Source organism: Ambystoma mexicanum, chromosome 4q, assembly GCF_040938575.1.
Source record: "Ambystoma mexicanum isolate Mex_15411 chromosome 4q, UKY_AmexF1_1, whole genome shotgun sequence".
NCBI lineage: Eukaryota > Metazoa > Chordata > Amphibia > Caudata > Ambystomatidae > Ambystoma > Ambystoma mexicanum.
The window spans coordinates 827,287,996-827,301,552 of record NC_090928.1 but is presented as its reverse complement, the minus strand read 5'-3'; positions in this window follow the sequence as shown (position 1 = coordinate 827,301,552).

The following is a 13,557-nucleotide window of genomic DNA, read 5'->3' as shown; positions in this document are numbered from 1 at the left end:
GGGGACCCCTACCCTGTCCGGCAGACAGCTGGGCGCATGTGCATCTCATCCCATGGGTCCTACGAACACTGCACCTGTTCAGAACTGTCCGCTGCATGTTTGTCACACTTTTAATACATTTGGGGACCTCAACACTGTCCGCAGGACACCTATGCACATGCCCACAACAGATCCTGTGCAATAGGTGTCTGCCGGACAGCCGTACCATTCACGGATGTCTGTGACATCACCATGTGACCACACCCATGCTGAGCGTCAGTCCTTATTTACGGACATGGTCTGAGCCATCGGATACCAAAACATTGCTTTTTTGAGCAATCCGAAGGGATTTATTGTGGAATGTCACCCTTGCAGAGGTCCCAGACAATGCCCCTCCTAATCTAGAGACTTTTTTGAACTTCTTGATCTTAGCTTGGAGTTCGAAGTGTCCATGGACCGCACGACTGTCTGCGAAGTGCTGCTGAGCAGCCATATAAAAGCCCACACCCCAGTGCTGCACCTCATTCTGTTTTTGGTATGCAAGACAGAGCACTTAGTAGTCATAGCCATTCTATTGCACGATTGCTGCTCAGAGCACTTGGCTGTAATTGGTATCGCTGTTGTTTCTGCATCACCAGGACTGTTGCTGCAGGTTGCTCTCCAACTATTTGACACATTGCTGTGTTCCTGCTGTTCCTAGTTTCAGACTACTATTTGCTGAAAATTTATCCATGGCTACCTCTCCTGCTGCCTCTGCCTCAGCAGCAGCCCTACTCTGCCACCACCACCAGCAATTCCCCAAGGGCCAGGAGAGGGGAACATGAATGATGATGCAGAAGAGGAAGAAGGGGAAGAAGAGAATGAGGTAGTGGAAGTCCCTACTACCTGCAGCCCATGTGAGTCTCGGGTGTGGAAGCTTTTTTTTTGTTGGTGGTAAGCCTAAGGCTAGTGTGGCCAAGGTTCGCTGCAATGAGTGTGACATGGTACTCAGTCGCAGCAAACCTGGGCTGTACAGTTATGGAACTACCTGCATGCGGCGACACCTAAGATCCAGCCACAAAGCAGCAGTTTGGAGGATTGCCCCCTTTGAACACGGTTTAGGTCCAGTCAGTGCAGCATCCTCAACATCCACTCCTGTCACCACAAGGGGACTCCTCTTGCAGCCTCGCAGGCCACACCCACCCTCAGTGGATTCTTACCTTTCAAAGATCACTGTTTTGTGTATGTACTGAGACGCAGTACTCTGCAGGGGTGAGCAGTTATGGAGTGGTTTTGAGGCTGCAGTCCGGGACCATGAAGAAAAGGGCCACCTACCTCCATGAGGTGCACCCAACATCTACCTATCTCCATCTACCCTTTCTTATCCCTGTGGTTGATGCCCCTTCCCTACCCTCCCAATCCTTCCCTCCCTTGTGTGTTGTGTGTAAAAAATACTAAAAAATACACAAAACTAAAAAACAGCTCTTTTCAGAACCACCTTTCACATTTTAAAATTAGAAGTGCCAATGAAATGGTGCAGGGCCCTTGGCATTCTGAAAAGTCTGCAGACACCGCATTAGTCTGCGGACTTCTAAGAAACTTAAGGGGTGGCGCTAACATAAACATTGCATTCTTTTCCAGGGCAAAAGTGGTGGCTCTGAAAAGAGCCATTTTGGGGTTTCCTTGTTGTTTGTGAAAGGTTACAAGTACACAACACTAAATGCAAAAATGCTTGCTACGGTTTAAAAAAGGCTTTAATGCCTTTTGCATATTTCGCAAAAAAAGCTGATTACCAGCATCAGTAAAATGGACTCCAACTATGAGAAATATGTTGCTGCTACGAAATGTAATATCTTCATTGTAGAAGGAGGACATGCCAACATCTCTCAAAAAGATGCAAACAGCCTTGTTCACATTGCGCCTCGCTTTCTCCATTTGCGGACCAAATAAAGAAGAGCATGGAAACATCTGTCTATGGGCATGTGAGAGAAACTTACTCGGGAGTTTGGAAACATGTCCATGACTTTCCCAAGTGCCTCCTTCATCGCAAACTGCAATGATATTCCGGAAATATGTCATAAACTCTTCCCTCCACAATGAACAATAATAATTTCTGGATGATGCTGCATCACCAAAGTGGCACAAAGAGGAAGCAAATCCAGCCACCTCATTCCACGCAGTCCATACCAGTGCACATCCACATGAGTGAATCCAAATGTGCAGCCACTCCACCTCCAACCAATGTATTCATGAATCCTCCAAAATCGAGATACTCTGCCTCCTGAAAGACACAGCCATAGCCATAGCCATCAGTACTACTCTCAACAAACAGACCTTCATCCACACTCTCTCCATGCACACCACACCCTGGAAAACTCATTGACCAATCCCCTGGCCTTCACAGTCCCATTTCCATGCCTGCCACCCTCAATAGCTCCTGATGTGGCATGTGCAATCTGTGAGGTACTGCGGTATCTGCAGACATATTGTGCAATGCATGGGGGTGGGGTAAGACATTTCAACCAGGGTAGGAGATCTCCCCTTTAGTGGTGGCTCTGAAAAGAGTCTTTAAAAAAAGAAATTGCTTGAAACCAAACAACTTTTATTTTGTAATTTTTTGGGCGGTCTCTTTTTTCCCTCCTTACATCAACCTCTTCACAGCATCCCTTACACTCTGGAAAAAAGGAGCATTTCCAAGAATGGACAGCGACACTCCACCAGCAGTAAATTAGCGCACACTAACATAGTCAATGCTGTCATTGGAAAAAACAGACATGTTTGCATGCAGCATTACTATACCCATTCCTGTATTCACAAGGCACCTTCTAACATTTTGCTGGGGATTGAACACATTGGGGCAGTTCCAATGTGTTCTTGGTAGCAATTCAGAGAAAATCACCATTGCACCCTTAAAACTTACCGTAGAAAACTGATACTGGAAGCTCTCATAGACAGTGCAATGCTCCTCAAAAGGACATTATTTATAATAGTTTTAAACAGAATTAAACCACTAACAAAATTAATTAGTAAACTACAAAAAGTTATTCACAACAGATGCAATATCAGCATAGATACCTTTACAAACATCTGTGCAGGTGTGTGGATTCACACCACCAGCACAGAGCCATATTTCAATGAAGAGGCATAAAAACAAGAGTAAGCAAACCCAATTGTCATACGTAGCAATGGCCGAGGGTATGACAAGGTAGACAAACCATTATGGATTAAGAAACACTGATTGCAAGAATATCCCCAGCAAACTTACACTAAACTCTCCATTCCACCGAACCAATACGACCCGTCTAAAATGGCCATGCACATCAATGTATAATGTACGAAAACAAACTTTCAAATCTTTACAGCAGTTCCTCAATCAGTATGGACTCCTGTCCAGTGTGTAAATACACAGGACTATGAGAACATTAATTAGCCTGCATTTCTAGACCTGCTTGCAAAAGCACCTTTCGCCACATCAAAATGTTTTCAACACACCATCCTACTGTACGAAATCTTGTTCAGAGACTGTACTTTGCAAAAGGTCCAGCTTTAGCACTTGACCATTTAAATGACATTTTCCTACACAGTACAGCCAAAGACCTGCTCGAAGAAATAGACCACACACAAAGCAAATCTTTTGGAAGTGAAGAACACTTACAGACTTCAGTAACTTTAAAACAAATTAGCAACAGCCTTGCAGATGTCAACCTTCTATTGCACACATACACATAAGTATGTGTGTGTTGCCCCAGAACTTTTTATACAATGAGCATCACAACTGAAGATATAACGTACAAAATAGAAGAAAAATGAGCAATCTCAATGGCTCCAATTAGCTCTCTATCTTATAGCAGAAAACAAATACTAAAATTACTAACCCCTCAATACTTTACATACTGCACTGCAAAACTAAATGCCTTCACTAATAACTTGGAAATATTCCCACTGCCAAAACCACTCCACCAAAAACAGTGAAGTTGCTTGCCTCTGAATTACAAAAAGGTATTTGTGTCAAAGTAGTTTATTTGACACTAGATCTCAAGAAAATATAGACACTCTAGTAGTGCAATTGCCAATAGATCAAACTTTGATTATCCGAGTGAATGGTGTACCTACAATAGACAAAATAAATTGTCAGCAACTAGTAGACTTAAACAAAGGTAGATAAGCCCTACAATATCTTAAAGACAACAAAGAATACTACAGAGAAATAAACATTGAAGAAAACCTGAGGGAAACCACCGAAATGAGTCCTTATTAACTTGCGAATTTGAACTTCGACGATGCATTTAAAACATATCGGCAAGTCAAAGGATCTCCAATCAGCGTATGGGAAAAAAGTGCAGAAGCATGCACCTTTCGTCTACTGATTCCTACTGGAAAAGGTGGAAGGTACGATGAAAGATGCACACAAATAACAGCATCAGAATGGCGCTCTTTACAAATGTATTCTGAAGACCCCAGATTCAGACAAAATGTTGAATACATATTCCACCTCCTCTTTGAAAGTGAACTAGCAACTCTAAGTTATGGAGTTGCAAACACATTGAAAACAGGTTCCAATTTTCTAAACATGTCTTCTATGCAGCTACTTCAAAAGGTACAAGAGAAAGATGAAGTTTTACAGTCAAGTATTACAAATCTCTTGGAAAACATGCTGGGTGCAAACAAATACTGGTTCCGATGTCACGCAGATGTAAGGTGTATGCTATGCAACCTTGGGCCACTTATATTGTTTGTCACTTTAAGTTGGTCAGCGTATGCTTGGGAAGACTTGCACGATTTTCTTTGTACAGCAAACAAAAACAAAGCAGGACTTGACATGAAAACTCCAGGAGAACTCTGCTCCTTGATCATGTAAATGTATAAAGTCACTTCCGTCATTGCTTTATTGCCATGCTCCACTTCATTTGTAACTAAACAATTCCTCCTCTCTGAGAAGTAGAACACTTCTTTTGGAGAAAAGAATATTAAGCCAGAGGTGCACCGCACATTCGCATGCTATTGTGGATTAAAGATGCTCCTAAATGTGGTCACGACAGGGATGCCCCTGTTTTGCAGTTCATTCATAAATGTGTCACTTGCAAATTCCCTTCAGAAAGTACACATACAGACCTACATGCACACATTTTGCAGTTTCAAAGACACAAGTATTGTCGGTGCAAATATAAAAACAAAGGCAAATACTACAACAAATGCTGCTTTGGTTTCCGTAGACCTGTTTCCGAAAAAGAAACGTAAACAGCTTCATGTCTTCTGTTAGACAAAGTGCGAAAGGCAAATCACCTAAGAACGCATACTGTATAAAAAGAACCGAAGTATCAAAGTAAATCAATTATCACAAGGCAATCATTGCCCTCCTATGGAATCCAAACATAGATGTGCAGTACATTGCAGAGAATCCCACTGCACTTGCATGATATGTCATAGCCTACTTAACCAAAACAGAGAAAACAGAGCTGAAAGACCTCTGGGATGACATATCATCTGGCAAAACACTGTCACAAAAATTGTACAGATTTGGAATACAAAGGCTCTCCCATAGAGAATGTGGCTGCTACTCAGCCGCAGACCATTTATCTTGCACCGCCTTGCATGGGAAATCAGAAAACATAGTCTGGCTACGGCTTGGTCAAGCTTCATCCATGAAAAGATTTCTAAAATCATAGCAAGACAGAGAAACAATAGCCACAAACAATCACAACCTCCAGGACATTTTGAAAAACAACACATTGAGCACATACTACCCAAACAGGAGTACTGCTTTGGAAACCATATGCATATACCACATAGCCCAACATTTCTCATACAAAAATAATATTTAACCAGATGAGAAAAAAAAGTAAATACATGGTCAAAAGTTGTGAGGTCAGCCTGGTTAAAATTACCAAATGTAGCCTGATTAATCATATGAAGCTATGGTTACAAACGTCTCAACATAAAGAACTGTACTACATGTCCCTACTGCAACTTTTTAAACCATGACAAAAAGAAGAAGATTTATGGGACACCCATACCTCCTATGAAGGTGCTTTCAATCCAATTGAAAGCACTATAACAGATATAAACATTACACAGTACAAAAACATGTTGGACAATGAACGCCAACAAGAAGAAGAACTTCAAGCACAACTAAATATAGACACTCCTGAGAGCAGTCAACCTTCTCTTACAGGAAGTCAGGAACCACTTGGACAGCCACTCATAGCAAATGAGGTAGAATTAGCCATGACTGAGGTAGAAAACACCATGTGTCAGTAGGAGCAATCTGCAGAAAACCCTGCTGTCCTGGAATCACAATTAAACAATGAGCAGCGCAGCATTTTCCTAGTAAATAAACAAATTGAACATGGTGTGAAGCACAAAAGTAAAACTTGTACCTTTCAAAACTATAAAACTGTACTCCGGTATGTAAGTGGTCAAGCTGCTTCAGGCAAAACATTCTTAATTAAAATCATCAGCAAGTTCCTCCAACAATTGACAAATATTAAGCTTTCAGCTGTTGTATCTGCCCCTACAGGTTTAGCTGCCTACAGCATAGGGGGTGTTATGATATGATAGTTTATTTATATAGCGCCTATACAGAATGTGTTTCAAAGCGCTTCAAGGCAAGGGAGGGAACAAGGGAAAATACAATGACATTCTTACAGGCCATACTTTACACTGATTGCTACTCCTTCTAGTAGAACACCAAAACAAATTAGACTACTACAAACTTTCAGCATAAGCTGCGATGGAGCTTTGCAGACTTTTCAAACAAATCAAAATGCTCCTAATAGATCAGGGGAGCATGGTCTCCAACCTAATGTTGTGTTTGATTCACCTCAGACTTCAAGAGGTCCTTGAAACAGACTATGGAGAACTCTTTAGAGGAAAACACACTATTGTTTCCGGAGATCTTCTTCAATTAAAACCAGTGAATGTTGAATCTATTTTTAAAACCTTAGAACACAAATTGTGCCAAAAGACACTTGGCAGCATAGGAAATGTAAATCTCTGGCAACATTTCCAATATATAGAACTAACTGAAAACATGCATCAGTCTGCAGACCTCACCTATGGCAACATTTTGAAAAGCATTTGGATCGGTGTACTTTCTAAGGAAGCACAGTCTATCATAGTTTAGTTTAGTTTATTATTTGATAATGCGCTCCCAACCCTGGGGTAGCCGGGCACAGCGGCAACAAGAATATTTAAGCTTGGTTACATACAGTGGTTGCAGTACATGATTATTACAGTATTTGCACTACATATATACGAGATATGGGTACATCACATCACAAAGAAAGAAGAGAGATGGTCTATAGTACAAGTTTCAGGAAAATCATGATAGTTATATGCAGAAATCCAGGATCCAATATCGTAAATACCAGACACATTCATGAGCTATACAGGCATAACACATGTGCTACTGATGTCATTCAACAATTAGTACACACAAATGTAAACTGTAGGTCCTTAATGCCAACCCTAGCAAGCTGTGCACAATTCAGTGAAAACATGTTGAAAAAAGAAATTCAAACACTACTGAAAATGTACTGCACAGACAAACTGGACATGCATGGTATGACAGTACCTATGTGTCAACAAGCCGCAGCACAACTAAATACCTTAGAAAACTCTATCTCTAAAACAGATGGTGTGGAGAACATTTTCACATTGTGTTTAAATGGTAGAGTAATGGTAAAGCTTAACCTTGAAGTGGAGCAAGGTTTATTTAAAGGAGCACTTGGTACAATTGTTGGCTTCCAGACATACCCATGTGACAACAGCATTCAGTTTGTCAATCTTCACTTTGAAAACTTTCAGAGGTTAAAAGGATAGGATGCTCAACAGCCCAATTCCTGCTTTTTCAAAGACATGTATGTGCGCAGGGAACAGTTTTCTGTGTCTCTATCATACGCAGTCACTATTCATAATAAACCTAATAAATACAAATAAATCACAAGGTCTAACCCTAGACCAAGCATTGATTGACATTGGCTGCACATCTTTAAAGAAGGCATTTGTTACATAGCACTGTCTTGCCTACGTACACTTGAAGGACCATCTCTAGTCAATGTTGATGCATGTAAAGTGAAGGATGACATTCCTTGCATGGTAGAGTACAACAGAATACATGCACTCTACGCACCCCATCTCAAAATTTACCCTGTTCCTCAAAAAGGAAAACTTTCTAAAAGAAAAGTAGTGCAAACACAACGTATACATGATCTCCCAACAGTACCACCAAAGAAATTGAAAGCAGCTATTACTCCATCAATTACCACAACCGCAGAAGGATGTACTGAAAAGGCAAATGCATACCCAACTGCACAAACAAAGAGTTCTACCTCTTCAAAAAACCACATGGACTTCCATCAAATGAGTCAGACACAGAACTGCCTGGTCCATTTAAATTGTCCAACACAACAGGTGTAAACTGCTGAGCAAATGTAGCAATCAATGTTCTATACCGATTGCCACCAATTGTTGAAAACATTTACTTAAACGGCACAGACCAGTTGTGTTTGCAAATGCGACTCCTTCACAGAAATGCAACAAACAATCCTGACAACACTTACAGTGTCTCAGGGATAAGGCAAGAATTGGACTACTGTGCAGGAATGGTGAGATTCACTATAAAAACACAAGAGGACCCATAAGAATTTCTAATGTACTTACTGGAAAGCAAAAACATACCTATGAATGAAATGAAATGTTGAAACATACTTGCACTCTCTGCAGTCATGCGGTGCAGGAACAAGTCCCTAACAAGCGTTTTGTGTATGCATCTATACCTAACTGTGAATCCATTCCATTTCAGCAGCTCATACAAAATTCAAACCATGGCATATGATCTACTACTTGCAATTCCGACAATCGTTCCACCTTATGGATACAATTACATAGCCAATATGTAATAGTAATAGTAATATTAATGTTTTTACGATACAATGCTGATGGTACTAAAACAAATGCAAGCTTAATAGCTTCACACACGGGCAAGGATCATTTGGCAAGAAAACCTTCACAACAGTAGGCATAATCTACCACACAGGTGCCACAACCAGTGCAGGTCAATATACTGCATGCATTAAAAAGAAATGTGGATGGTTTGAATGCAATGATACTTCCATTACTCTGAAGCAGTTTACCAGCAAATCTTGCAAATGCCTACTTAATATTCTTGAAACCAAAATCTACTCACTTATCTGAGTATGAGTGTCTACAAACTGTCCTCAATAACCTTTGAAACCACCAACTGCTAGAATAAGGCAACAGCTGTCTAACAATGCCCATACCAATGCAAAAAATATGCAAATACCTCTAACTATAGCTATAGTGCGGCAAAAGCACTTCACAAGAGTGAAAAATTTAAATCTACCAACAAGAATGAACATGCTTGAAGGCATACCCTGCAAAACTGAAAAACTTCAACAGTTAGAATACGCCAACTGGTATCTAACTGCAACCATAATGCTACAATATTACTACACAATTTGAATTCCACCACCAAAAATAAAAAATCTTCTGAGAAAACCCTTCAACACGTATTAAATATAATCAACCAGCATATATCAACTGGTACCTGCATCCGCAGTACCACAATATTACTTTCAGCGGACAAACTACCAAAATCAACATTCAGCAACCACAGTGCAACAAACATACACTCAACAACTTGCAAACTACCAACAGTTAGAATATGGCAACAGGTATCTAATTACCCCCACAATCCTCCCATATTAGTGTGCAATACAACAGTACTTAGAAAACATCAACAGGAAGCAAAAGCATAAACAAATACAGCTAAAAAGAGGAAATAGATAAACAGTTTGATACGCCCACTGGTGTCTAACTGCAACCATTGTACCACCACTTCCAAAAGGAAAGCCATACACCATTTCAATTCCTCCTACTGCAGCTGTGCTTAGTTTGCCAGGTAACAACAAAACAACAAATGAACGTAGAAGTTTTTTTTTTAATCCTGCATTACTTTTCCCACATACCCAATGATTATCCGAACAAATACTGGAACTGAGCACATTGCACAGTACACTTGTTTAAAGCATAGTACTTGTGAAGTACTTATTATGAGGGTCCACAAAGTACACACATATCTGCAATGCAATGAAATACGACATTACAAAGTACCTACCCTAACACGTTATGTTTCCTTTTGTCACAGAGAATGAAACAATGATTTCTCCTGCGTTTCACCATACCACACTATTCAAATCTGCTATTGCCGCTTGACCAGTATTATGCACTCCATGCAAATGTGCACAGGGCCTCAACAATACATACAGTCAGTATCCCATTATTGGTGGCATACTTCTTTTAATGTGCAAATTGGATTCTACACAAATATTTGTGCAAAATATATGCCAGTCTCACAATGTCACAATGTTCAGTGCATGGCTGTATTATACTGCTGTGGTTGTAGCCAGGCCCTAGACTCTTGGGTGTATGGCCTATGGCCTACAGCCTCTGGCCAAGCACCCAAGACTCCACTAGCCCACCACAATTACTACAGCATAACATAGCCATGCACCCAACAATCTCTACACTGGCCGCAACACACACACAAATAAGCCAACCGTTTAAAGCCCTGTCCACTTCTGTACACATATAATTGCAGTACTGCAACCAGTCAGCAGCCTCTTCGGTGCAATCCATATTCCACTGTCACAGTCTTGAGTAAATGGCCATATTATGCTGCGGTGGTTGTGGCCAGGCCCTAGACTCTTGGGTGTATGGCCTACGGCAACCGGCCATGCACCCAAGTGTCTAGAGCCTGGCCAAAACCACTGCAACATAATACGGCCATGCACCCAAAAATCTGCCCAGTGGCCACAACCCAAACACATAAGGCAGCAACCTGAGTCCCTATCCACTTCAGTTCACATACAACTATACTACCTGCACCCACTGCACAGACTCTGATACACCCAAGAATCTCAGGGCAGTCCAATAACCAAGCTGCCACACGCCCTATGCACTTCTCCACACGTACTATTACAATGCCGGAGCAGTGTCCCCCATCTCATAGCAGTCTCACACACTGAGGTAAACCTACAAGACTATACTACTATTTTTCCCTGACAGTGATACCTCAATCTGTTTCATTTATGCGGACAGCGCTGCATTTACAAATCCCCATGATAATCTGTAATCAAATTACATCCGTTGGTGTTTGGACCTGATTTCAGCTGCCCGTGAGCCTCACTGCATAGGCTTCCATTGTTACACACAAGGCCTTGACCTAGCTAAGATGGCCGACATGAATTCGCCTTCCTGACTTCGGTAGCTCTCCATCTGTTTTCACTACTGCACCCGATTGGCTGCTGGCTCTTTTTCTGAGCCAATCCCACCCGGCAAGGCTTAAGCCAGCCCACCGCCCAAAGGACCACGAACTAAGGACATTCACCTGTCCTGTGCCTGAGTGTCTATCCTGCCACAGATCGCCGTCGAGTCCCAGGGGAGCAGGAGCTCCACCCTACTGCCAGAGCAGTGGCCTCCATCTCATAATAGTCTCACGCACTGAGGTAAGCCTACAAAGCTATACTTCTGCTTTTCCCTGACACCGATACCTCAATCTGTTTCATTTATGCGGGCCGCGCCACATTTACAAATCCCCATGATAATCTGTAATCGAATTACATCCGTTGGTGTTTGGACCTGATTTCAGCTGACCGTGAGCCTCACTGCATAGGCTTCCATTGTTACACATGAGGCCTTGACCTATCTAAAATGGCTGACAAGAATTTGCCTAACTAACTTCGGTAGCCCTACATCTGTTTTGGCTACTGCACCCGATTGGCTGCTGGCTCTTTTTCAGAGCCAATCCTATGCTGGCAAGGCGTAAGCCGGCCCACCACCAAAAGGACCACGAACTAAGGACATTCACCTGTCCACTGCTACCAGTCGCGTCACTAGAAATCCCTGCACAGCCACCATACAAAAGACCCACTCTGCTACAAGCCCAATCTATGCAGCTCCAGTACAACGTGAAGCCTACCCTTTGGTCGAGCATACAACCCGGTAAGACTATCTTAGCCAGAAGCTGCACTATCGTTGTGGCTTGATCGCTCCCAATCTACGAACGACCTCTTTTACCAATAACAATTCTGCTACCCCACTATATGCGACCCTCACCCAGAATATAACACCAGCCAGAAGTGGCGTCCTCACCCGCTTCATACGCAGATTTCGTACCCATCGTAATCACAGACTGGCTGACCATCAGTACCAGATCGGCTCTGAAAAAATGCTACTGTTATCTTTTTGTTGAAGCGCCATTGCTTTCGTCCTAGAATATAATTTGCATCCCAGCAGCCCCATCTATCCACAAGAGCCAATTTCTGCCACAGTCATTATTACTGCTACTTGCATTTGCGATTTTGCCTTAAATTTGGAAACTGACAGTTACTGTTGCCCCACTGTACTCTGAACCTGCCTAAAATACGAAATTTGACATTCTGACACTTGTTGCCATCTGCACTACAAATAAGCTTAACTGAGTCAGCTAACATTTATGATTCATGCTAGCTAAGGGAAGACAACTGATCTATATCGTTGCTGCTCTGCTAACCAAGAGCTTTGTTCAAACCAACCACATCCAATTATGCTAACATTCCTAACCACTATAATGGTCCTATTTTGCATAATACCACATTCCGTGCCCTGCTCAGGAGGACACTACACCTTGTTCAATGAAGTCCTCGCGAGACTAGGCTGCCAGCTCCACCACCCAATTCCCTGCCCCAACCCATTTCTCCCATCCCTCCCCCCATTCCCCATTATAAGTGCACACAATAATATCGCCAACACCATTGCCACTAATCCAGATGCTCCCACTACTCCCATCCGGAACTCAACACTATCCTCCCCTTGCAACAAGACCAACTATAAAACTATACCCTCCATGGGGCTCATCAGACTTAACAGACTTAGAGCCAGAACCAGTTCCAACCGTCAAGCAACCAGACCCACTGCAACCAAAGACACCGGCACCAAAACAGCAAATGTACCTACTAATAGATCACTCAAAGACTCCGCCAAAAAACAAAACAAACCACACATAGAAACCAACAAAAATGACTCAGCTTCCAAACCTAGCAACCACTCCTCCCCTCGATCCCACCCCATGATCAGAGGTGCACTCATCAATGTTCGCTCTCTCATTGCACATGTCATAGAAATCCATGACCTCATCGTCGATCAACAACTCAACATACTAGTAGTCACCGAAACCTGACTACATCTGGCGGCAGGCCCCCTACCAGCCATCGCCATCCCTCCCAGGGTACAGTATCCTTAGAACATACAGGAACAACCTCCAAGGAGGTGGTGTTGCCCTAATAGCCAGAATCACACTGCAATTCAGAGCCTGCCCACTGGAACAAGTACAGGGATATGAACTCTTATTAGTCACATGTTCCCCTAACCCTAAAACCACTACCACATTTCTAGTAGTATACAGATCACCCAATAAAACCAGCCACCCCAACCTAGACATCCCCCTACTGCTTACGCCCTTCCTCAAGCCCAAGACTAAATTCATCCTAGGGGATATCAATCTAGGCTACAGTGACCCCCTTGACACAGGCGCCGCCG